Below are 27,903 nucleotides of genomic sequence, written 5' to 3'. Positions count from 1 at the left end.
TTCTGCACATGTATCCCAGAACTTAAAGTAAAATTAAAACAAAAAAAGGAAAACAGAAAAAAATTAATTTCAACAATACTGTAAGAGGGAATGGAGGGAATTTAAAAAAATATATAATTCATAAGAGGCAACATTTTCAGAGGAAATCTCACAACCGAACACATCCCTGAATGGCCTGAATTCCAGTTAGCCAAGTTTGCCCAGTTATCAGCCAGAGCCCTGGAGACAAAGGTGTCTGTCTATTCAAGGAACTCAAACAGTTGAAAGTTCCAGAGATCTAGAGCTTTCTGGTCCCATTTCCAAGGCATGCTTGTGAGGGTAGATCTACCAACTGCTCTGATCACTGTACATTTGGGAACCGCACCTGGCTCAAGCTTCCCTGCTCCATGTCTTCCCGAGGTGCCAGAGAGGGGGTTACCATGATAGGCCCTGGGCTCCAGTGGCAACAGTAACAGCGACACAGCCCAACTCATAATAGATCTAATAGACCTGCTTTCTGACCGCCTTTTCCAGGGTATTTCAGAGCATGTCAAGGACAGTTGGCTGGTAAGTATTAAAAAGAAACTAAGTGGATAGTTGTATGGAGTGTTATAAAAACATCATGGCACTTCTGTTCTTTGCTATATTTTTCTTTAAAACCATCCCCCCAAAGAGGAATAAATATACATAGGCCAGAATTTGAGCACTCTGCAAACTCCCAGTAACGGTTGCTTGAACTAAAAAATGAATCTTACTTGATAAAGCAAAGATTAGTTCTTTGAAGTCTCTGGGAAAGTCACTTTCATGCAATGGAATACACAGAGCCGCTCACAGCAGTACTGAATTCCAGTTGCAGAGTGAAATTACTAAAATATCACATTGGCAATTGGTTAAAAAAATCCATATGAAGGGTTTGAAGACCTGGGGACAAGTAAACATAATTTTGGTTCTCCCTGATTTACAGGCCTTTTCTTTTTTTCTTTTACCCTTTTTTTTTTTTTTGAGATGGAGTCTCATTCTGCTGCCAGGCTGGAGTCCAGTGGCACGATCTCAGCTCACTGCAACCTCCATCTCCTGGGTTCAAGTGATTCTCCCGCCTCAGCCTCCCCAGTAGCTGGGACTATGGGCACACGCCCCCACACCCAGTTGATTTTTGCATTTTTAGTTGAGATGGGGTTTCACCATGTTGGCCAGGATGGTCTAGATCTCTTGGCCTCGTGATCTACCCTCCTTGGCCTCCCAAAGTCCTGGGATTACAGGTGTGAGCCATGTGCCCGGCTACAGGCCTTTTTGAACAACATATCCCTCTGTGAGGGCTCTGGCCTGAGCAGTGGCCATTGAGGAATCTTGGGGGTGGTGAGAGATTTGGAGACAGTAGTGACCAGCCTGTCTACTGAGAGGTTTGCCCTCTGATCTGAGCCACAGCATTGTTCAGTTCACAGTGCAGATACGCTAGTTCTTCCTGGCAGCCAAATAAGAGGGCTCCCTGGCTAAGAAGAACCATTAGGGGGAAATAATTGCCACTGGGAAAACTAGCAACTGAGATTATAATTATTCTCTTATCTTACCCTTCTTTTGGGGGCTGGTCAGGAAACATAATCCAAATATCACCTTTCTCTTCAACTTAACTGAATTATATACTTTATCACCCCAGCAGCTTAGGCAATAAATGTTACTGAAAGGACTAATTTAAGATCTAAATTTATTTTAATGAGTCTTTGTAATATTGCAGCAGATGTGAGTCTGCTTAAATGCAACCTGTACTTGCTAAGAATCTCAATGAAGTCCCAAACCTTTTAGATGGCTAGACAAGACAATGTTTAAATAATATGAAGGGGAAAATGAAGCCAAAAGAAGAGGGAAAGAAGGAAGCAGGCTTATTTTGTTCTGGATGTGTTCTCTGCACACACACAGCCATGCAAGGCAGGGTCACGGCACAGGATTAATAACTGACAGCTGTTGTTAACTCCTATGGAAGAGTAGATAACCTTATGTGGAATCCATACCCAGATACTGGGCGGCAGAGTAATGAGTCCCCCTGGAATGAAAGCTCTGGCCTTCTTTGTTGTAACTATCGATCTACTGTAGAGTCCTGATGTGATTTAGATGAGGGAGGAAGAGATAATGGCATTGATTATTCTATTTAGGAAGCAGACTAAGACAGAACTCAGGTACAATACATGAACAGAAAAAAATCCCATTCAATCATTCCTTGTCTTTTCTTTTCAGTCCAAAGCAACATGAAGTGGCCATGGTGACAGGGGAATACATCTTGATAAACATGTAGCTCTGTATTTCAGGGACACTCGTGTAACACAACCGTAATATTACATTTCCTGCTCTTACGTTTCAATGATCATCTATCCCAGTCCTAAGACAAGGCCTTAGATGGTTGTATTCCAGTGAGGGTGAGCTTAAGGGACAGAGGACTCACCCAGGGAGAAAAAGAGTCTTTCACAATTGACATATTACTTTCTAACTTCATTAGGTAAACATTTCTTTGATTCAAAACTGGATTCTGTAAAGTAATTGTCTTAGCTCAGGCTGCTATAACAAATTATCATAGACTGGATGGCTTAAACAACAGGCATCTATTTCTCACGGTTCTGGAGCCTGGAAGTCCAAGATCAAAGTGCCAACACATCTGTGTTGGATGAGGGCTCACTTATGCTTCCTGGCTTGCACACAGCTGGTTGTATCCCCACATGGTGGAGAGCAAAGAGAGAGAGAGGGACCTTCTGGAAATAACTAGGTCATGAGGCTGATGCCTTTATGAAGAGGATTAGTGCTGTTCATAAGGGCACCACCCTCATGACCTAGTTGTTTCCAGAAGGTCCCTAATACCATCATTAGGGGGATTAGAATTTGAACATATAAATTTTGGGGGGCATGGGTGGGGCAAGGATGCAAACATTCAGTCCATAATAATAATGAAGTTCAGTCCACGTACTATTTAGTTTAGTTCAGTGATTTCCAAATGGGAATGGGGAAACTGGGAGGTGAGGGGACTTTTCTCCCAGGGGATATTTGGCAATATCTGGAGATATTTTGGATTGTCATGACTGAGAGCGTGATGCTACTTGTATCTAGTAGGCAGAGACCATGGATGCTGCTACACATCCTACAATGTGCAGGATGGCCTGCTGCCAGAAAGGACTATCCAAATCATCCAGTCTGAAATGTCAGTAATGACAAGGTAGTATTTGGGAGAGCTGGAAGGTGAGCAGAGAATGATAGGTTTCAATAGGATGTTACATATTCTGCCTTTTTAAAATGGAAATATTTATGTTGATACGACTTCACAGTTTACAAAGTATTTTCAAGTACTCCTATCATCACCACTACTACTACACCATGATGAAATTAACAATTACTGAGTACATTTTGTGTTATCAGGAACTGTGCTAAGCATTTTACATGAGTCAATTCAGGTATTTTTTAACAAAAAAATCTATGAGGAAGGTATTATAACTGTGTTAATAATTAGTATTTATTAATTATGAAGCAACTTAGGGTACAGGGGACGTAGGGACTTGCTTTAAGTTATATACTACTTAATGGCAGACCTAAACAGTGGCTAAAACAGGGTTCTTCTGACTTTGTGTCCAATGCTCTCTTAATGGTCATGTATGCGTCTTACATCTTCCCCGTTCCTCCTTGCACCTACTTCCCTCTTTAGATTATAAATTCTCTCGGGGCAAAGTCTATCTGTCATTTGTGCCCACTGCAGCTTGGGTGGGGTTAGGGGGTGGAATGCAGATTTAAGTGCCTGGAGCACAATCAAGATTGAAGAAATGTTGGTGGAATTTAATAAAGATAGTTTTAACATTGGAACTTAGTTCAAACAAGTTCTCTTTTTTAAGAGGTATTGATAGAAATGGAATGATATTGGACATGAAAGAACTAGTTCAATTAGAAAAAGAATGATGGTTGTAGTCTTACTATTTGGGAGAATTAATGTAGAGTACTGAATATTCCCTTCTCTGCCCAACTAGACTCTTTTCTTGGTTCAGGCTACAAGTGTAAGATTCCAAGGGGTTTTCATCAGCACATGTGCCCCAGGGAGGCTTCAAAATGAATGAAACCTTTTTGAAATACTAAGCTTTGCTTGCTTGGAAGTGGGAGAAGTTATTTCAGTAATGATGCCAGCGGCTTAGTAAGAATTGAACCTGAAGACACTGGAGACTTCAAGCCTCCCCCAGCCTGGTGCCCATGGAGCTCTGTGGGACTGTAGATGTGTCTGAGTGTCTGGTAATTCACAGAACAGGTAACTGCAACAGTGGTTTTCTCTCTTATAACTGGTTCTTCTGGACTAGGCTTCAAATAAATAAAATTTTCACACTTGAAAATTATGAACACTTAAAGCACACATATTGACTGTGATATTGTGATCCACATTTCCACTTCAAGGACTTGCATCAGTATTTAAATGCAAGAGATTGGAGTGCTTTCTCTGATGCAGGTTGAGTTCATCACGGGTGACTTGGGGAAGGTATAGAGAATACAATTGTATTAAGGAAGCTTCTATCCCACCTGTCTTATCAAGTTAACTCCATGGTAAGGTTTCACTGGATTTATCCACTGTGATGTGTCTTTCAAACCTTAAACCACAATAAGAAAAATAAATTTCTTCCATTTCATATATCTCTTTGTTAATTTTGATATTTGGGCATAACGTCTTCAGTCTAGACCTTGGTATTATAGCTTGAGAACAGGAAAAATATGAATTTTATTTTGGATTCCACTGACAAACTGCAATATGATTATAGATAAACACCAACTTCTCAGAGTGATTTGGTAATTTCAGCTCAAGAATTATTATGGCCAGGTTTGTGGATACCAGCAGTTTGGCAGACTAGATTTTTCGAGATGGCTGCAACAAGATCACCCATCCTGCATGCTTTCCTCACAATGTTGAATTGCCACTTTTCTCAATAAGAAGTAACTTCTGTGTTCCTGCTCATTGATTCTGGGTGGGCTTGTGACTACAGGGGAAGAAATGTCAGGTGACTTCTAAGACAGATTTTAAAAGGCGATGCATCTTGCACCTGGTCTCTCTCTGGGGACACTTGCTCTTAGAACCCAGCTGTCATGTTGTGAGGAAGCCCAGGCCACATGGAGACACTACATGTAGGTGTACTGGTCAACAGCTTCCTCTATGGTTCCAGTAGACAACCTGCATTAAATATCAGATACCTGAGGAAGAAGATTCAGGCAAAATATTAAAATTGCCATCTGACTTTTTCTTGTGGCCTGTGATTAAATGTGAAAGGAAAAAGATAAGCCAAAGAAAGAATTATTAAATTTAAAGGGGCAAAAATTTGGTGGGTTTGAAATAATACCCTTTCTCATGGCCTTTATAGAAGGCAAATGATTCTAACATTAAGAAATGTCTTTTAAGAGTTCTAATCGGTGGGGACTGACTGGGCAGTTGCACCACCCATGGAGAGCGAGCAAAGGCAGGGTGGGGTGACGGCCCACCCCTGAGTAGTGTGGAAACAAGGGAGCCCCCACCCCCAGCCAAGGGAGGCTGTGAGTGATTGTGGGACCCCACCCAGGAAACCACGCTTTTCCCAAGGATCTTTGCAAACCATGGATCAGGAGATCCCCTCGTAAGCCCACACCACCAGCGCCTTGGGTCCAAAGCACAGAGCTTTGTGGACTCTTGGCAGCCACTCAGGCATGCATAGAGACCCAGGAGTTTTTTGTGTACTCTGGCCCCAGGAATTCCGGTGAGACAGGAGATCGTCTGTGCATTCCCGTAGGAAGGGGACTGAAGCCAGGGAGCCAAGCGGTGTTCTGCAGGCTGCACTCATGGCGCTCACAAGATAACATCTACTGACTTGGAATTCCAGCCAGCCAGCGGCAGCTGACTGGAGACTGCCTGAGATGACTAAGTTCCTGGAGGGAGGGGCAGCCACCATCTCTGTGGCTGGAGTCTGCCATTTTGGCCTGCCAGCTCGTGGGAGTGTGGGTGGTCTGGACTGGGGGAAATTCCCCACAGCGCAGCATAGTTGCTATGGCAGATCATGGTCAGACTGCTTCTTTACATGGGACCCTGATCTATCCCTTCTTATCTGGCAGGGCCTCCCTATGGCAATTTCAGCAACTCCAGCCAGGGTTTTATGGACAGAATTCTGTTCTCTCCCTGGGATGGAGCCATTGTGGGAGGGGCAGCCACTGTATCTGCAGTTCAGCCTGCTGGCTCCAAAACGTCTAGGCGGTCTGGACGAGGGGGTTTCCCCCCAATGCAGCACACCCAGTCTGCCAAGGGGCAGTCAGATTGCTTCTTTAAGTGAGTCCCTGATCCTGTTCCTCCTGACTGGGTGAGACTACCCAAAAGAAGTCTCCAGACACTTCCTATAGGAGCATTTGGGTTGGAGCTCCCAGAGGAAGGAGCAGGCTGTTTTGTAGCCTTCACTGGTGATACCTCCAGGTGTGTGGGAGGATCTGAAGTGACTAGGGTCTGGAGTAAATCCCCAGCAAACTGCAGCATCTCTGGGGAAGGGAGGCCTGACTGTTAAAAGAAAAACAAACAAACAGAAAACAACAACAACATCAAAAAAGACCTCGCAAAAATCCCATTCAAAGGTCAGCAACCTCAAAGATCAAAGGTAGATAAGCCCACAGAGACGAGAAAGAATCAATGAAAAAATGGCTGAAAACTCAAAAAGCCAGAGAGCCTCTTCTCCTCCAAACGATCGCAACATCTCTCCAGCAAAGGCAGAGAACTGGGCTGAGGCTGAGATGGATAAATTGACAGAAGTAGCTTCAGAAGGTGGGTAATAACAAAATTCACTGAGCTAAAGGAGTATGTTCTAGCCCAATGCAAGTAAGCTAAGAATCATGATAAAATATTACAGAAGTTAAATATTACAGGAGCTGATAACCAGAATAGCCATTTTACAGAGGAACATAAATGACCTGATGGATCTGAAAAACAGAACATGAGAACTTTACAATGCACTTACAAGTATCACTAGCCAAAAGACCAAACAGAGGAACAAGTCTCAGAGCTTGAAGGCTATATTTTTGAAATAATACAGGAAGACAAGAATAGATGAAAAAAATGAAAAGGAATGAAAAAAACCTCTGAGAAATATGAGATTTTATGAATAAACCAAACCTACGACTGATCAGGGTGCCTGAAAGAGATGAGGAGAATGGAACTAGTTGGAAAACATACTTCAAGATATCATCCAGGAGAACTTTCCCAACCTAGTGAGACAAGAAAACATTCAAATTCAGGAAATGCAGATAACTCCATGAGAAGATCAACGCCAAGATATACAATCATCAGATTCTCCAAGGTTGAAATGAAAGAAAAACTATTAAGGCCAGAGAGAAGAGCCAGGTCATCTACAAAGGGAAGCCCATCAGACAAACAGCAGACCTCTCATTGGAAACCCTACAAGCCAGAAGACATTGGCAGCCAATATTCAACATTCTTAAAGAAAAGAATTTCCAACCAAGAATTTAATATCCTGCCAAACTAAGCTTCATAAGCAAAGGAGAAATAAGATCCTTTTCAGACAAGCAAATGCTGAAGGAATTCTTTACAACCAGGCCTGCCTTGCAAGAGCTCCTGAAGGAAGCACCAAATATGGAAAAAAAAAAAAAAACCCAAAAACCCGTTACCAGCCACTAAAAAATAACACTGAAGTACACATACCAGTGACACCTTGAAGCAAGTACATAAACAAGTCTGCAAAATAACAAGCTAAATCATGATGACAGGATCAAATTCACACATAACAATATTAATCTTAAATGTAAATGGGCTAAATGTCCCAAACAAAAGACACAGACTGGCAAGTGGATAGAGTCAAGTTCCACTGGTGTGCTGTCTTCAAGAGACACATCTCATGTGCAAAGACACACATGGCTTCAAAATAAAGGGATGGAGGAAAATGTACCAAGCCAATAAAAAACAGAAAAAAGCAGGGGTTGGAATCTTAGTTTCTGACAACACAGACCTTAAATCAACAAAGATAAAAGACAAAGAAGGGCATTACATAATGGTAAAGGGTTCAATTCACCCAGAGGAGCTAACTATCCTACATATATACACACACCCAACACAGGAGAACCCAGATTCATAAAGCAAGTTCTTACAGACCTACAAAGAGACTTAGACTCCCACACAATAATAGTGGGGGACTTTAATACCCCACTGACAATATTAGATGGATCATTGAGACAGAACATTAACAAAGATATTCAGGACCTATATGCAGCTCTGGATCAAGTAGAACTGATAGATATCTACAGAACTCTCCACCCCTGAACAGCAGAATATACATTCTTCTCATCACTAAATGGCACTTACTCTAAAATTGATAACATAATTGGAAGTAAAACACTCCTCAGCAAATGCAAAAGAACTGAAAGAATAACAAACAGTCACTCAGATCACAGTGCAATCAAATTAGAACTCAAGATTAAGAAACTTACTCAAAACCACACAACTACATGGAAATTGAGCAACCTGCTCCTGAATGACTCTTGGGTAAATAATGAAATTAAGGCAGAAATCAAGAAGTTCTTTGAAAATCACGAAAATAAAGAGACAACATACCAGAATCCCTGGAACACAGCTAAAGCAGTTTTAAGAGAGACATTTGGCCAGGTGCAGTGGCTCATGCCTGTAATTCCAGCACTTTGGGAGGCCGAGGTGGGCAGATCATGAGGTCAGGAGTTGGAGATCAGCCTGACCAACATGGTGAAACCCTGTCTCTACTAAAAAAATACAAAAATTAGCCAGGCATGGTGGTGGGCACCTGTAATCCCAGATACTCAGGAAGCTGAGGCAGGAGAATCAATTGAAACCGGAAGGTGGAAGTTGCAGTGAGCTGAGATGGTGCCACTACACTCCAACCTGGGCAACAAGAGCAAAGCTCTGTCTCAAAAAAAAAAAAAAAAAAAAAAAAAAAAAAAAAAAAAAAAAAAGGGGAGGGGGAACATTTATAGCACTAAATGTCCATATGAAAAAGATAGAAAGATCTCAAATTGACAACCTAACATCACAACTAAAGAACTAGAGAAGCAAGAGCAAACAAACCCCAAAGCTATGAGAAGATATGAAATAACCAAGATCAGAATAGAACTGAAGGAGATAGAGACACAAAACATCCTTCAAAAACTCATTAAATTCAGGAGCTGTTTTTTTTGAAAAAATTAATAAAATAGATAGACTTCTAGCTAGACTAATAAAAGAGAGAAGAATCAAGTAGGTATGATCAGAAATGATAAGGGGGATATAACCACTGATCCCACAGAAATACAAACCACCATCTGAGAATATTATAAACACTTCTATGCACATAAACTAGAAAATCTAGAAGAAATGGATAAATTCCTGGATGCATACATCCTCCCAAGAGTAAACCAGGAATAAATTGAGTCCCTAAATAGACCAATAATGAGTTCTGAAACTGAGGCAGTAATAAATAGCCTACTGATATGGTTGGGCTGTGTCCCCACCCAAATCTCATCTTGACTTACAGTTCCCATAATCCCCACATGTAGTGGGAGGGACTCAGTGGGAGGTAATTGAATCATGGGAGCGGTTTCCCCCATGCTATTCTTGTGATGGTAAGTTCTCACAAGATCTGATGGTTTATAAGGGGCTTTCCCTTTCACTCGGCTCTCATTCTCTCTCTTGCTATCCTGTGAAGAGGTGCCTTCTGCCATAAGTTTCCTGAGGTCTCCCCAGCCATGTGAAACTGTGAGTTAATTAAACAGCTTTTCTTTATAAATTGCCCAGTCTCCAGTATTTCCTCATAGAAGCATGAGAACAATGAATACAGTAAATTGGTACTGCAGACAGTGGGGTGCTGCTATAAAGATACCCCAAAATGTGGCAGCAACTTTGGAACTGGGTAACAGGCAGAGGTTGGAACAGTGTGGAGGGCTCAGAAGAAGACAGAAATATGTAGGACTGTTTGGAACTCCCTAAAGACATGGAGGGCTCAGAAGACAGGAAGATGTGGGGAAGTTTGGAATTTCCTAGAGACTTGTTGAATGGCTTTGACCAAAATGCTGATAGTGATATGGACAGTGAGTCCAGGCTGTGGTGGTCTCAAATGGAGGTGCGGAACTTGTTGGGAATTGAAGTAAAGGTTACTCTTGCTATGCAAAGAGACTGGTGGCATTTTACCCCTGCCCCAGAGATTTGTGGAACTTTAATCTTGAGAGAAATGATTTAGGGTATATGGCAGAAGACATTTCTAAGCAGTAAAGTGTCCAAGAAGAAGCAGAGCATAAAAATTTTGAAACTTTGCAGCCTGATGATACAACAGGAAAGAAAACTCCACTTTCTGGGGAGAAATTCAAGCTGGCTGCAGACATTTGCATAAGAAACAAGGAGCCAAATGTTAATCACCAAGACAATGGTGAAAATGTCTCCATGGCATGTCAGAGACCTTCATGGCAGCCCCTCTCATCACAGGCCTGAAGGCCTAAGAGGGAAAAATGGTTTCTTGGACCAGGTCCAGGGCCACACCTGCTGTGTGCAGCCTTAGGACTTGGTGCCCTGCATTGCAGCCACTCCAGCCATGGCTAAAAGTGGCCAACATACAGCTCAGGCTGTTGTTTCAGAGTATGAATGCCCCAAGCCTTGGTAGCTTCCATGTGGTGTTGGGCCTGAAGGTGCACAGAAGTCAAGAATTGAGGTTTGGGAAGCTCTGCTTAGATTTCAAAAGATGTATGGAAACTCCTAGATGTCCAGGTGTAAATTTGCTGTAGGGGTGTAGCCCTCATGGAGAACCTCTTTGAGGGCAGTGTGAAAGGGATATGTGGGGTTGGAGCCCCTACACAGAGTCCATACTGGGGCACTACCTAATGGAGCTATGAGAAGGTCACAGTTCTCCAGATCCCAGAATGGTAGATCCACCAACAGCTCGCACCGTGCACCTGGAAAAGCCACAGACACTCAACACCAGCCTGTGAAAGCAGCCAGGAGGGGGGCTGCAAAGCCACAGGGGTAGATTGCCCAAGGCCACGGAAGCCCACCTCTTGCATCAACATGAGCTAGATATGAGACATGGAGTCAAAGGAGGTCATTTTGGAACTTTAAGGTTTAATGTCTGCTCTATTGGATTTTGGACTTGCATGTGGCATGTAGCAGGCCACATGCAAGTTTTGGCCAATTTCTCTCACTTGGAACAGGTATATTTACTCAATGCCTGCACCCCCATTTTATTTAGGAAGTAACTAACTTGCTTTTGATTTTATGGGCTCATGGGCAGAAGGGACTTGCCTTGTCACAGATGTGACTTTGGACTTGGACTTTTGAGTTAATGCTGGAATGAGTTAAGACTTTAAGGGACTCTTGGAAGGGCATGATTGTGTTTTGCAATGTGAGGACATGAGATTTGGGAGGGGCTAGGGGCAGAATGATATGGTTCTGTGTGTGTCCCCACCCAAATCTCATCTTGAATTATAGTTCCCATAATCCCCAGTGAGAGGTAATTGAATCCTTGAGGTGGTTTAGTCCATGCTATTCTTGTGATAGTAAGTAAGTTCTCATGAGATCTTATAGCTTTATAAGGGGCTTCCCCTTTCACTCAGCTCTCATTCTCTCCCCCGCCACCCTGTGAAGAGTTGCCTTTTGCCACAGTTATAAGTTTTCTGAGGCCTCCCCAGCCATGCAGAACAGCGAGTCAATTAAACCTCTTTCCTTTATAAATTACCCAGTCTCAGGTATTTCTTCATAGTAGCATGAGAACGAACTAATACATCTACCCAAAAAACAAAACAAAACAAAAGCTCAGGATCTGATGGATTTACAGCTGAATTCTACCCAAGGTCAAAAAGAGGCTGGTACCATTTCTACTGAAACTATTTCAAACAATTGTAAAGGAGGGACTTCTCCCCAACTTGTTTTTTGAGGCCAACATCATGCTGATGCCAAAACCTGGCAGAGATACAACAACAAAAAACTTCATCCAGTATCCCTGATGAACATCAATGCAAAAAATCCTCAATAAAATACTGGCAAACCAAATCCACCAGCACATTAAAAAAGTTATCCACCATGATCAAGTTGGCTTCATACCTGGGATTCAAGGTTGGTTCAACATACATGAATCAATAAATGTAATTCATCACATAAACAGAACTAAAGACAAAAAACACATGATTATCACAATACATGCAGAAAAAGGCTTTGATAAAATTCAAAATCACTTCATGCTAAATTCTCAATAAACTAAATATTGAAGGAACATATTTCAAAATAATAAGAGCCATATATGACAAACTCATAGCCAATATCACACTGAATGGCAAAAGCTGGAAGGATTTCCCTTGAAAATCCACACAAGACAAGGATGTCCTCTCTCACCACTCCTGTTCAACATGGTATTGGAACCTCTGGCCAGTACAATCAGACAAGAGATAGAAATAAAGGGTATTCAAATAGGAAGAGAGAAAATCAAATTGTCTCTGTTTTCAGATGATATGTTCCTGTATCTAGAACCCCATCATCTCAGCCCAAAAGCTTCTTAAGCTGATAAGCAACTTCAGCAAAGTCTCAGAATACAAAATAAATGTGCAAAAATTGTTAGTATTCCTACACACAAACAATAGGCATGCAGAGAGCCAAATCATGAATGAACTCCCATTCACAACTGCTACAAAGAGCATAAAATACCTAGGAATACAGTTAACAAAAGAAGTGAAGGATCTATTCAAAGAAAACTATAAACCACTGCTCAAGAAAATCAGAGAGGACACAAACAAATGAAAAAATATTCCATGCTCATGGATAGGCAGATTCAATATTGTGAAAATGGCCATACTGTCCAAAGTAATTTATGGATTCAGTGCTATTCTATACCAATGACATTCTTCGCAGAATGAGAAAAAACTATTATAAAATTCATATGGAATCAAAAAAGAGCCTGAATAGCAAAAACAATCCTAAGCAAAAAGCACAAAGCTGAAGGCATCATGCTACCTAACTTCAAACTATACTACAAGGCTATAATAACCAAACAGCATGGTACTGGTGCAAAAACAGACACACAGACCGATGAAACAGAATAGAGAACTCAGAAATAAGTCTACATACCTACAACCATGTGATCTTTGACAAACCTGACAAAAACAAGCAATGGGGAATGGATTCCCTATTTAATAAATGGTGCTGGAAGAAATGGGAGAAAATCGAAACTGGACCCCTTCCTTACACCTTATACAAAAACTAACTCAAGATGGATTAAAGACTTAAATGTAAAACCCAAAACAATAAAAACGCTAAATAAAATCTAGGCAATATCATTCAGGACACAGGCACAGGCAAAGATTTCATGAGGAAAACACCAAAAGCAATTGCAACAAAATAAAACATTGATAAATGGGATCTAATTAAACTAAAGAGCTTCTGCACAGCAAAAGAAACTATCATCAGAGTGAACAGACAACCTACAGAATGGGGAAAAATTTCTGCATTCTACCCATCTGACAAAGGTCTAATATCCACAATCTACAAGGTACGTGTATGTGTATGTTCATTGTAGCAGTATTCACAATATGAAAGACATAAAATAAGCCCAAATGCCCATCCATTACAGACTTGATAAAGAAAATGTGGTACCTATACACCATGAAATATTATGCAGCCATAAAAAATAATGAGATCATGTCCTTTTCAGGGACATAGATGGAGTTGGAAGCCATTATCCTCAGCAAACTAACACAGGAACAGAAAACCAAACACTGCATGTTCTCACTTTTAAGTTGGAATTGAATGATGAAAACACATGGACACATTGGGGGGAGCAACACACACTGGGGCCTGTTGCGGGGGTTGGGGAGGGAGAACATCAGGAAGAATAGCTAATGGATGCTGGGCTTAATACTTAGGTGATGGGTTGATCTGTGCAGCAAACTACCAGAGCACACATTTACCTATGTAACAAACTTACACATCCTCCACCTGTACCCCAAAACTTAAACGTCAATGAAAAAAACCAATCAAATCCTGCTATCAGAAAACTTCACTAAATTAAAAAAAAAAAGGGAACTACCTGAGACTAGGTAATTTGTAAGGAAAAGAGGTTTAATTGAATCACAGTTCCACATGACTGGAGGGTCCTCAGGAAACTTACAATCATGGTGGAAGGGGAAAGGACGCGTGTCTTACATGGTGGCAGGAGAGAGAGGGAATGAAGGGGAAAGTGCTGAAACACGTTCAAACAACCGGATCTGGCAAGAACTCACTCACGAGTCATCACTAGGGGGATGGTGTTAAGCCATGAGAAACCACCCCATGATCCAACCACCTCCCACCCTGTGCATCCTTCAACACGTGGGGATTACAGGGATTACAATTCAACATGAGATTTGGGTGGTGACACACACACTCACATACACACACACACAGATCAAATCCAGGGTGAAAGTGATAAAAGTGTCAGGAAAATGCCGTCTAAAGATGAAGCCATAGGTGTGACTGTAGCATGCTTTGTTATGATCTTAAGGAAGATCTAAGGCTGTGCTTTTTGAACAGAAAAACCCCTCTCCTCTCCAGCATATTAAGGACATTGTCCTACAGGAGTCTCACCAGGATCTCTAGATGGAGAAGGATTTATCTCCAAGAGATTTGTAGATATGACCCTTTCTAATAGAGTGGATCATAAATGTATACATGAAATACAAAGTTTTGGGGGAAATTCTTTTGCCAGAAGCATCACCAACTTGCATTAAAAGGGACAGAGACTTTACAAAATGAAAAGAAGCTTTTGGGCCCAAATCTTTTATGGACAGAAAGCAGGATGAGAAAGCTACTCAATTACAAATTCAGTTTTCTTTCGGGAAAGAAAGTATGACTTAGAAAGCAGAACTAAGAGACAAGAGTCACAGTGAAGAACAAGACAGTAGGACTGAGCCTGACTCATGGAACTGGCAATATGTGCTCAGCAGGATTTCAGAATTGCTATGTGGCAGTGACTTGCTGTTTGCCTCCAGTTTTTCACTTTTTTGAATGAGAGTAAACAAGGAGGTGATCTTAGTTTTCCTCATTATTGTATGTTGGGTGAACTAGGAGGGAGGAGGGAAGACAGCTTGACTCTCTAGTTCACAGGTTTTCAGATAGGAAGGAATGGTACTTAAGGGGCCGTACACAAAGAGGCACACCCAAGGATCCTAATTAGCATGCAGATGTGATTTAGATGATGATTCCTACACCTGGTGCCATAATGGTTTGAGTCTTGGGAGCTTGAGGGAAGGGAATGAATATGCTTTATATGTGGAGGAAGTGAATTATCTTGGCCAGAGAGAGGGCTGTAGCAGATTCTATCTTCCAAGATGACCACAAGAAGGTCTTTCATCCTGGCCATAAGAAGGTCTTTCAAAGGAGGAATGTATCCACTACATTGTGAGAGGTGGCATTATGTTCCCTTTGAATTTGGGCAGGCATGTGACTGCAAAGGAAGTGATGCAACTTCCCAGGCATGGTCATACAAGAAGACAGAGTTTCAATCTGGTTTCTTTTGAGATGTTTGTTCTCAGAACCCAGGTGATATGTGATGAGGAAGCAGAGGCCATTTACAGGTGTTCTACAGAAAGCCCCAGCTAAGATTCCAGTTGATGTTAATTGTCAGACATGTGAGAGGGAAATCTTTTGAATGGACTCCAGACTTAGCCATTGTCTGACTGCAGCTGCATGACAGACCACAGGTGAAAACCACCCAGCTGAGCCCAATCAACCCCAGATCCATAAGAGTTAATATTGCCTGTTTATAGTCACTTAGTTTTGGGATGATTTGCTATACAACAATAGAGAAGTGGAGCAACTAGTTCTCTCACATTCTGTACCCTATTGACTTTTATTGTTTTGATATGTTTTAAAGTTACATAAGTAACCTTATATACATATAGCACATATGATAAAAGGCCAGTGATGCATAAAGCCTTAAAAAGGATGTTAAATTGTTTAGGTTTCTCCCCCTCTAATGAAAGTTTTATGTACAATATATATGTATAAAGAAAGAGAGAGAGAGAACATCTGAAAGTACACTTCAGACAGTCCCAAATCTTGCATAATAATTTCTCAAATTTAATTTAGAACTTTGCATTTCTGCTGACATTCTAGTTTCTGGTTTTTTGCTGAAGTTGGTTTTTAATGATAATCTTACTGCTTGTGGACACTGAAACTATGAATTTTGAGATTCACCCAAGTGAGCTAAGGATCTCATCAGATTCAGTAGCTGTATAGCCAAGCAAATCACTCTGTGAACTGTCGTCCTTGCCTCTGATAAATATCTTTAATCCTATTCAAATATATTCCACTTCCAAGGCTATTTATAATAAGGTTTTCCCTCCATCATCAATTCTGTTCATCCAGGTTGCCAGAGCTCCCCAAGTTATTCTCCTTCCTTTCAATAAATTATAAGAATATAATTAGTAATACATCAAAGGTGTACTCGACCAAGGTATCCCTCGACCACCTTTCAGTAGAAGTAGGTTTTTAAAAAATGCCTCCAATTTATTGGGTATGAAGAGGCAGGCAGTCAGATATGGGGTCAATACAAGTGCTGTGGATTGGATCCAAAGGAAAGATCTATGTTGGTGTAAATTGGGCTCAAACCTAAACAGTTGAGCAAATGAGAGAGAAATAGCAAGCAGGATGTTTTGATGTCAGCATAATGCTAAAGGCAGGTAGTTGAACTTTGGTCTATGGTACTGGGTCCAGCTTTTAAAGGCAGTGGCATAGCCATAATCCAACTCCTGAAAATAACTTTCAAGATTCCTCCGATCATTTAACACTGCAAACTAACTCCTTAAATGTTGCCACTGGTTCCTTCTTTAATGGCTTTACAATTAACAAGTAAAACTCAAATAAAAAAATATACCCACACAAGAGATAAATAGCAGTTAAATCTGAGTGAGAATAAGGTATGCATGGTGCTGTGAGGCCTTGGAAATGCAGATAAAATTTAGTTCCTCCTCTCAAGAAGAATTATTGTTTCTCTCATATAGAATCATATGTAATATTAATAACTTCCTAGGCCTGCTGTAACACTGTACCACAAACTGGATGGCTTAAACAACAGGAATTTATTGTCTCATTGTTCCAGAGGCTGGACATCCCAAATCAAGCTGTTGACAGTGTTGGTTTCCTCGGAGGCTGTGAGCGAAGGATCTGTTTCAGGCCTCTCTGCTTGGCTTGTAGGTGGCCAACTTGATGTCTACGCAGCATTCTCCCTGTATGTGTCTCTTTGTGTCCACAGTTTCTTTTCTTAAAGTAAGGATACCACTTATGTTGGATTAGGGCCCACCCACATGACCTCACTTTAACTTGATTATCCTCTCTCCAAGTAAGGTGAAAACCCTATCTTCAAATAAGGTCACATTGTGAGGTACTGAGGATTAAGGCATATGAATTTGGGGAGTGGAGACAGTTCAACCCATAACAAGTATGACAGTCACATAGAGCAAGAAAGTACAATGCAAAAAACACAATGATACAGTGATAGGATACCTCACAGTCTTTCTGGAAAATCAAGGCACACACAAGTAGGTAACAATTCAGCTGTGCATAATACAGATACAGAGATTTCTAGCATGATACTGCATTATCAGGGGCCAAAGAAATCCTCAGAATTTTTGCCGACTTCTGGCAAGACCACTGCTGATCTGCCCAACATTATTCAAAGAATTCTTACCACTTTCTGCCTAGACGCACTCAGGACTAATGTCATTATGACTGTTACCCCTGAGAATGTCAGCCACCATATGAAACCCTGGGCTCCCTTCCTCTCCTGCACAGTAATTCCCATAGGTTGTGGGAAACCTGCTGTGCCTTCTGGAAATCACAGTCATTGGCAAAAATCTCCACACCCTGACCTCTTTTCTGAATGTTTCCTTTGCATCTTGTCCTTGGCTCCCACTAAGAAAACTGTTTCCTCTGATGCCCTTTCAAGTAGTAACCATTTTTCTCCCATAATCCTCCCCTCATTGGGCTCAGAGGTGAGGTATGAGTTTTCCTTGTCCCTCATTCCTCCTTCCGGATCATTCTTCCTCCCTTCTTCCTTAAAAATAAACACTGTTGAGTTTCAAGTCTTCAAGCTGTAACATCTTGTTGCAGTTATCTACCAAGCCCCAGGACATTCACTCTACTTGAAGATTTTAGCTCCTGGCTCACTCTGCAAAATTACTCCTGTTAAAATTGTTAGTGATTTTTATATCCTTGTAAGAAATTAATCCAATTTCTTGGCCTCTCAGTTTCTTGACCCCCTCTCTTCAAAGTGTCTTGTCCTCCTACCTCAGCCACTTATTCCCATGATCATCAGACCTAGACCTTCTCAGAACCAATAACCAATACACAACTTTGACTTTCAGCATCTGGCTCTATGACCAACACCTCAAATTTCATACAAATTCTAAGATCCCTCTTCCAATTCTCAGTCCCATCAGCTCTAAAGTTCATCAATCTTCTCATCCTCTCTCCCTCTTTCCTCAAGACCTCACTTGTCCCCATGTCCTTACTTCCTTCTCTATTCAGCTAAAATATCATAGGCAACCATTAGAATAACCCCCTTGCACATATCTTCAATGTTCTCGTCTTTCATTTTGATCTACCAGCATGACAAAGCCTGAACCCTTTTACATTCTGCTGTCCTCCTATTCCTCAACTGTGTGTGGATGGAGAAAAACACTGGCTGGGTTCATTGGGGTCACTTCAAATTCACACCGCTGTACCTCTTTCCTGTCTATCCTCATCTGGCCATCTGGTGACCTCACTCAGCTTCCCAGCTCAGTATTTCTTGAAAGCTGAGCATTATTTTACATAATCCCTTTTTCCAATGATATAAAATTCATTTTATTCATGAAGAGTACAGTTTATCTTAAAGGGTAAAAGTTATTCTTCCTTTTTAGACTAAATTCTCCCTAAGAAGTCTTTTATTAGTTACTTTTATGATTGCAGTTTAAGAAGTAGTTCATCAAAATTCAGAAACCGCTGGGTGCATGGCACATGCCTATAGTCCCAGCTACTCAGGAGGGTGAGGTGGGAGAGTCCCTTGAGCCCAGGAATTCAAGGTTGCTGTGAGCTATGATGGTGCCACTGCACTCTAGCCTAGAAGACAGAGACTTTGTCTCTTAAAATAAAGAAATAAAGAATAAAAATCCAGACTTAGGCAACTCAAGTTTCTCTCCAACTGACGCATCTGAAAGATCCTGTACTTGATAGATTAATTGGACATCCAGGACAGGAATCTTCATGAATTAAAGGAAAAGGGGTTTTTTCAAGAAAAGTTATTTATCCATCTTTCTTTCTTTCTTTTTTTTTGAGATGGAGTCTCGCTCTGTGGCCCAGGCTGGAGTGGAGTGGCCGGATCTCAACTCATTGCAAGCTCCGCCTCCCGGGTTTACGCCATTCTCCTGCCTCAGCCTCCCGAGTAGCTGGGACTAAAGGCGCCCGCCACCTTGCCCGGCTAGTTTTTTGTATTTTTTAGTAGAGACGGGGTTTCACTGGGTTAGCCAGGGTGGTCTCGATCTCCTGACCTCGTGATCCGCCCATCTCGGCCTCCCAAAGTGCTGGGATTACAGGCTTGAGCCACCGCGCCCAGCCTCCATCTTTCCTTAAAAGAGGACATCATCACTTTCACCCCCGACCTTCTTTCAGGCAAACTGCTAGTCTGCTTCAGAAATACTTAATGGACCAGTCATAGTTACCACAAAGGTACAAACGCAAAACGAACTGATGATAATGCCATCCACTTAGCATTATCTTCTCTCTTCTCAATCACTGCATGTAAATTTGAGACTCGAGAGAAACACATTGTCATATACCTGTGTTTTTGCTTTTTGAGAAAGTGATTTCCAGTTGTAGTTTGACTTGCATTACTTGCTTTCTGTAGGGAAATTTTAAAACCTGGCTCTATTTTAAACTCTCCATTTGTGTACAAAAAAAAAAAAAAAAAAAAAAAAAAAATTGACTTAAATGAAACTTCGGGCATCTTTCTTAATCTCGAAACAGCTAACTGCCTACTCATAGGTACTCTCCTCCCCTTTGTTGGTCTGTTTCATGGATTTCCCAATGTAGAATATTGTCTATTTAAATCAGATGCCTTCCTTAATGGTACTCGTATCACTGGTCAGGGTTCTCCGGGAGGACAGAACTAATAGGATATATACATACATGAAAGGGAGTTTATTAGAGAGAATTGGTTCACATGATCACAAGGCAAAGTCCCATGATAGGCCATCTGCAAGCTGGGGAAGAGAAAAGCTGGTAGTAGCTCAGTCGGAGTCTGAGCCTCAAAACCAGGGAGGGTGACAGTGCAGCCTTCAGTCTGTGGTGGAAGACTCCAGAGACCCTGGGAAATCATTGTGTGAGTCCAAGGGTCCAAAGGCTGAAGAACCTGGAGTCTGATGTCCAAGGGCCAGAGGAGTGGGAGGAAGCATCTAGCATGGAAAAAAGAAGGAAACCAGAAGATTCATCAAGCAAAGTTATCCCACCTTCTTCCTCAGGCTTTGTTCTAGCCTGGCTGGCAACTCAAGGTATGGTACTCACTCACACTGAGGGTGGGTCTTCCTCTCCCAGTCCACCAACTCAAATGTCAATCTCTTCCAGCAACACCCTCACAGACACACCTAGAAACAATACTTCACCAGCCATCAAAGCATCCTTCAATCCAATCAAATTGATACCTAATGTTAACCATCATAGTACTGAAAAATGTTTCCTAGGACCTGCCTGCCATTTTGTAAAGACACTGTTGATGAAGTGTGTGATCCTCTTGAATTTATTTATAAAAGTAACACAGCACATTTTACCAGTCTTGCTAATTTGAAAATAATTGGCTTTTAAATACATTTTATAACTATTTCAAGCTAAATAAATATGGGGAGAAAAATATTTTTAATTCTAGAAAAGCATATTTTCATTTCCTTAAATTCTCAACTCCCTTCTACAAACAAATGAAATCATAAGAATCTTAGCAGGCACCAAAAGTACCTGAGATTGGGTCTACCAGGTGTATGCAGAGCCTCTGAGTCCTAATGGTTCCACTGCATCTCTAAGTTTTTCATCTAAGATGCTTTATATCTCATTCCTAAGTAGGAAGGAGGTTTAAAAAGTTAAACAAGTAATAGTTTAAGTTAAACAGGTAATAGTAGGATTTACAATTTCGTCTTAAAGAAAATTTTATGTTTGGCTTAGATTCCTAGAAACTGTACATGGCTTTTTCTACATCCATTGAACTGATCATATAATTTTTAATTGTATTATCATTTAAAATCATTAGTGTAGTGAATTGTATTAATAGATTTTCTAGTGTGAAACAAACCATGTTTGACTAGGACAAAACAGTCCTATTTTTTTTAATGCATTGCTGGATTAAGATAGTTAATATTTTGTTTGGGTTTTTGTGTCTATAATGTGAAAGAGATGAGTTTATAACTATTCCCTTCTCACAGCCACTTTTGTCAGGATTTTGATAGCAAGGTTATCAAAGCTTCATAAAATGACTGGGGAATACATTTCTTTTTATATATTGTTTGTTTATGATTGAAATTATTTCTAGAATGGTAGGATTTCCTCTTGAAATCATTTGAGTTAGAATTTTCTTTCTTGGAGACTTTTAATTACTTCCATTCTTTACTAATTATAGAAATGATCAGTTTTTCTATCTCCTTGATTCAAATTTGGTAAATTATTTGCTGGAGGGGTGTAGTATATTGTCTGCTTTGCTTACTTTTCTAATTTATTGATGCAAAAGTCTTAATATATTCATTATTATTTTTAAAATTTTACAGTTTGATATAATTTCCTTTTCATTCTCAATTTTATAATGGTTCATTTGTCGTTTTTCTTAATCAATATGTCATAAGTTTGCTAATAGTATTAATTCTAGAATATTCTGTATAACTTATTAGATCAACGTATTGTTTCTAAATCTATAGCTTGATTTTTTTTGTCTGTTGGATCTATCAGTTATAAATAGGGGTGTGTCAACTAAATCTTCCACCATACTCTAGTGAATATTTTAATCTCTAGAAATGTATTTTGTCTTAAAGATAGATTAATCTCATATTAATATAGCTACATTGATTTTATTTTGGTTAGTATATTTCTGCTTCATTTTTCCCATCTATTGACTTGTAACTATTTGATTCCTTATGCTTTAGTTATCTCTTCTAAACAGTACTGATATACAGTCTGACAACCCTTGTCTTATAACTGAAAATTTAATTGATTTACAGTTTTTAAAATTAATCAATATATTTCTATTTATTTCTATCATCTTAGTTTTGTCTATTTTCCTTTCCTTTTCTATTTGTTTATTGCTTTCATTTCTTGCCCTTTTTTAAAGATTATTTTTCTCATTCTATTTTTTTTCCTTCAATTAGTTTGGCAATTGTGCAAACTTGGACATGTGACTATTTTCTTTGCCACTGTTTATTCCAGGCATTTTTTACATGCACACTTAACTGATTATTCAAATATAACATATCTTCTATCCTTCAATTAATACAAGACCTTCCACTTTCTCTGGTGATACTGTTTTCAATTTATATGTCATGATTGTGTATTTTAGCCTATCTTTAGTCTACCTGTACCACATAAGAGATGATTGTTTCTTTTACATAGTCACTTTAAAAAGGTTTATCACCTTCCTTGTTCATTATTCCTTCTTGCATCCCAGGTCTTCCATTTGGAATCAACTTCCTCTGTCTGAAGTGCATCCTTCTAATTTCTTTAGTGATAGTACATAGGTAAAAATCTCTCTCTGCTCTTGTTTGTCCAAAAATATCCTCATTTTCACTTCTAGCTGGAATTATTTTCATGGAGTAGGCAACTGTTGATTGGCTTATTCTCTTTCAGCACATGGAAGATATTATTCTGCTGTGTCTGGATTCTCTTGTTTCTATTCAGAGATCAGCTATCAGTATAACTGCCATTCCTTTGTCATAATAGTTGTTTTTCTCCCTGTCTGTTAACCTCTTTGTCTTTGGTGTTTTTCAGCTTCACTGTGACCTTTCTTAGTGTGGATTCCTTTGTATTTATTTGAATGTGGATTTGCAGAATTTATTGATTCTGAGGATTAATATCTTCTCCATTCTTTACATTTTCTCTCCCTTGCACTCTGATTATATGAATGTTAGTCCTTCTTATACTATCCTACATGTCTCTCAACTTTTTCTTTGTATTTTCTATATTATCACCTCTCTGCAATCTGAAAATTTTCATTTAATCTATTTTTCAGCTTTTCAGTTCCCTCTTCAGCTGTATCTAATTCTTGTTAATTTAGGTTTTATTTATTATATTTTTTGTATCTAGAAGTTCAGTTTTCTTGCTTTCAAATCTCCTTGATCATTTTAAAAAGTATCTTTTTTCTGACATATTTTTAATTTCATATTTTTATTTCTCAAAACATAATAAGCATACTCGTTTTACATCGTTTCTGATGATCCCGGTATCAAAATCTTGCATATAGAGCTTTGTTTGCTTATGTGTTCTGTGTTTTCCACTAGAAGCTCATTATTTCAGTGTATATCATTACACTGTATCCATGACATTTCTTTGAGGCCTGGACAGCAGGTGAGTTTCTGCAGAGGATTTGCATTTGCCTCTGTTAATTTACTGATAAAATCTTTAACCTGGGACTACAGAAAGGGCATTCTCAACTTGAAACTTTTGAGTGTGAATTTGGTTTGATGTCTGACATCATTACAGAATTTAAGGGGAAATATTTTTCTGTCAGTGCCAATTTTCCATCTGAACTTGATAGGTGATTTTCTTTGCTTACCTTATAAGGATAAAGATGAATGTTGAAGATTTGGGTTATTTCCAGTTTAACTTTATGCTAGTAGGTATTCCTATGAGGCTCACCATCCTGAGAGAGATCCCTTCATTTGTGACTCCTACTGAGGTCTCCTTGAGACCAGAAAGCTCAATATCAACTTGAGCAAATGCCCTCAGGTTAAATGTTAGTTTCAGTAGTCATCCTACACCTCTGGTTCCTACTTCCAGATATTTTTGGTCTCTGAATTTTTAACATTTTTACCATCTCATATAAGCATTTAAAGTTGTTAGGAAGTCCATAACTTTCAGTTCTTTTTAGAGGGAGGATCTATTCAAAGTGTATAGTCTATGATAATCTATCATATATTCAAAAACAAAACTTGGAGTCCTTTTGAAGACTGGAAAAATCATATTAGGATTAATGATTTTGTTCAGCTGAGTTGTCATATTAAAATATTACAACTTTCAGAAACAGTACAGTGAAGAATATATTTGCTCCTAACCTTGTTCTGTGCCTTGGATCCTAATTATATAAGAATGCCAAGTTTCACTGTATAAGAAGGAGAAATCATATTGTTTTACTCTTTTCGTTTTTTGGATTTTTAATAAATGAGAATTTATTGTGTAACTTTGTCTTCAGAAGCCGAAACAAAGAAATGTTTTAAACACATTATTTACATTTTAATCTGGAACCTGTAGAAATTAAAAAAATAATTAGTAGAGAAAATGCTACAAATTTAAAAAGTGGTTTGTATATTTTAAAATAAAGTCTTTTTTCTTTCTTGGTACAAGGAAAATTAAGAGTTTCTATTCTTTAAATTTACTAATTCTCACAAACATTTCTTTTCTACATGTTAACATAGGAATAAAATAACCAAAGAACAACAATAATCTTCCCTAACGTATCACAATTCCAGCATGAAAATGGGAAGCAAAACTTTCAGTCTAATATCTAAAAGGCTCAGGTTCCATATAAATGACCTGAGTCTTTGGAGAGTTTTTCACTGAGATGATGCATGTCTCAAGTGGGGGCTTTGGTGTGAAAGATCACAAGACATCATTTCTTCAGTTTAATAATCCATTTAATACCATCTTTCAATCCCATTTCATGCTCAGTAAAGCAAGAATAAGTGAACCTTTTGCTGACATTGGTTTTGTTGAAGAGCTTTTGTTTATAAAGCAGCGGCAACATGATCTTATCAGGGTCCATCATCACTGGTTTGCTCTGTCCCCCATCCGGGTAATGTGTTCCTGTGATGTGTGCAGTCTTTTCATAGCGATGACTCCTGTTCTATGCTAAAGTGATTTGACAGCACTTGCTTGCTTCTAAAAGAGAGACATGTTTCGACTTTCTGCCTCAAAAATCTATTTAAGTCATCACTTTTATTCTACTGTCTCTGAGTTTTGCAGAGGAAGTGTAAATTCAATTGCTTGAACATGAACAAAAGTGAAGGAAGGCCTGGACACTTGAACTAACTTCTGGGGCTGCACAGTGGACAGCTGATAACTTGATGCTGAAATTACATTCTTGCATGAGCTGTGCTTACTGATGAAACATGAGCTCATAGTCAAGTTAGAGAGAAAAGGAGTTGGGTAGAGATGAACAAAAGATACTCAACTCTTGGTATGATGTCTACCTAAGATCTGTGAATGTTAGGTATGGTGCCATGTTTCTCTATTTTCACTGTTTGAGAATGAGAACAGTAATCAAAGGGAACAATGCAAGTCTGTGTTAAAATATGTTCTCATGGGGGTGTTTTAAGAGACTGATTCAGCATTTGCAAAAGAAATACATTATTATGGTTTTTGTAAAATTGGTATACTTTGGCAATTTTATCTTAAATTTCTATAGTGTTTTGTGGGATGCTTTCACATAGAGTCATTAACCTGAATCCTTCTGTTTTAGCAGAAAGAATTGACATTTAGAGAGTGAATGAATGATCTCATCGAGGTCCCCTAGTACAGTATTAACAAAGCACATCTGGAACTAGTCTTCTGACTCATATACCATCGCTCTCTCTATAACAGCAACCATGCTTCTTGGAGTCGCAGGAGTTCCCTGGATGTCCGTCTGACCCTCTCCCGACTCTCTCTCTCTTGAAAGGGTACACAAAAGGAAATACAAATTGACAGTAGATTTAGGCTTACACCTCAAATCTAATCTCTGGTGTGGTGGATTCTTCTTACCCTACCACTAGGCAAACATTCATTTCCCAGTATAGTAATATCCTAGTATGAGTTTATTAAAACTGGGAAGGAGATAAACATACCACAACATGACTAAAGGGAAAGTTTAAAAAATGTCAACAAGACCTCCCACAAGGATTTTATATGATCACCATGAAGAAGTATTAAATGGCCACTGTGTGTGTTATGCTTGCAATAAAAATTGTCTCCCAGAAGGGCCTAAAAGTGGGTAGAAAGAGAGGATTTGTGTCTGAGAGAGTATTGGTTTCTAGCCGCCATCATTCTAAAGGAAGACAGACGGGTGCAGAATGTCTTCATGGCTTTGGTGTATACAGAAATATTTGGAGACTAAATAGAGAACACCTTATGCAGAAAAATAGTGAGCTGCATTCTAGGGACAAGATAACTGGAAACTTCAGTCAATGGGCCAGGGTCACCCCCTGGCACTGCCATGAGAAGTAGGACTCCTGGAGCAAGTTACTAGCCCTCTCTGAGCCTTGGTGACCTCTATAAAGTTGGGATGATGACTTACATTAAAAAGTGGCTGAGAGGAGTAAAATCACTAGAGTACAAAAGCATTTTGTCAATCATAAAGCAATGCACAAAGTAAAGAAGAGTCAAGGACAGATTGTCATATATGGCTGTAAACCTTGGCTGTGGATTTTGTCCTGATGATGCCAACCACTCTAGTAGTAAAGCCATCCTCCTAAAATGCCTTGGACTCTTTACAGAACCATTCATGGCTGCCAGTCAATCCAATGCACCAGTTCATGAAGCCACGTGGCAAAGGGCAGATGCAGCATTTGAGGAACAGTGAAGTATGGTTGGTGCCTCTCTGTAGCATTAGAGATTGCGTTTGCTTTGGGAAATCAAACAGCAACCCACTGCTAAGGGCTGTGTTCCTGTGACAGTCACCATCCATATTTGAGGGGCTATCCTTTGATTTCTAAACATCGTAGAAAGAATATTTTTACTAAAAAAAAATTTTAAGGAAGTATGCAGTTTATTTTTCTCTCTTGGTTTTTCTTTTCTTTTCTGAATTCCTAGAACTGGAGATTACACTTAATGAGATGATCATAACCAATACTATGTATATATAATTTGAAGCCAATCGTAGTTAGGTTATGATCATCTCATTAGGTGTAATCTCCAGTTCTAGGAATTCAGAAAAGAAAAGAAAAACCAAGAGAGAAAAATAAACTGCATACTTCCTTAAAATTTTTTTTTAGTAAAAATATTCTTTCTACGATGTTTAGAAATCAAAGCATAGCACCTCTGCTTAGATCATGGGCAAAAACATTATAAAAGACAGACGTCCACAACACGTAGCTCTTCCAATCTCCATTTTTTTATCCTGGCACCACAAATGTAGGTTAATTTTAAAGTTATCTGTCAGGTCAACCTGAGATAAAAGGCACTAACAACAATGTCAGTTTGAACTTGACTTGGGGACAATAGAAAAAAGACTAAAGATTTCCTGTATCTAAAAATTTAGAGTTGTATTCCTGATGTTAATCACACCACCATGTAATTAATATTGTGCTTGTGTTTTGACAGGCAGCTTGGTACTCACTAGAAATCACCTTGAATCTATTCAAAATTATTTTTTTTTAATGTCAGCATTGCATTTTATAAAGCCTAAAATTAGAACATGTATATAAGACGGAGAGACAGGCTGGAAGCATCAGGTTTTAAACAGCTATGTAAAAAAGTATGGGTCTGGGGGTACCCTAAGACTCTCTGGCACATACTTTCCAACTTTTATCAGTACTTGGTATTGAGATAGAGAAGGCAGCTGATTAAATGACAAAGGAAACAAAGCAGTAATGAACAAGCAAGACAGAATCAAAACACAAAAGGATTTAGTGGCTTAAATGCCAGACCAAAATCAAGCTGAAACTCAACAGGAAAAAAATCTAGCACTGAGAGCAGATTTACAGTAGGTCGTAAGCAAAGACCTACTACTTATCTTGGCCAAA

Source organism: Chlorocebus sabaeus, chromosome 13 (assembly GCF_047675955.1).
Source record: "Chlorocebus sabaeus isolate Y175 chromosome 13, mChlSab1.0.hap1, whole genome shotgun sequence".
In the NCBI taxonomy this organism is placed as follows: domain Eukaryota; kingdom Metazoa; phylum Chordata; class Mammalia; order Primates; family Cercopithecidae; genus Chlorocebus; species Chlorocebus sabaeus.
This window is presented reverse-complemented; position numbering follows the sequence as displayed.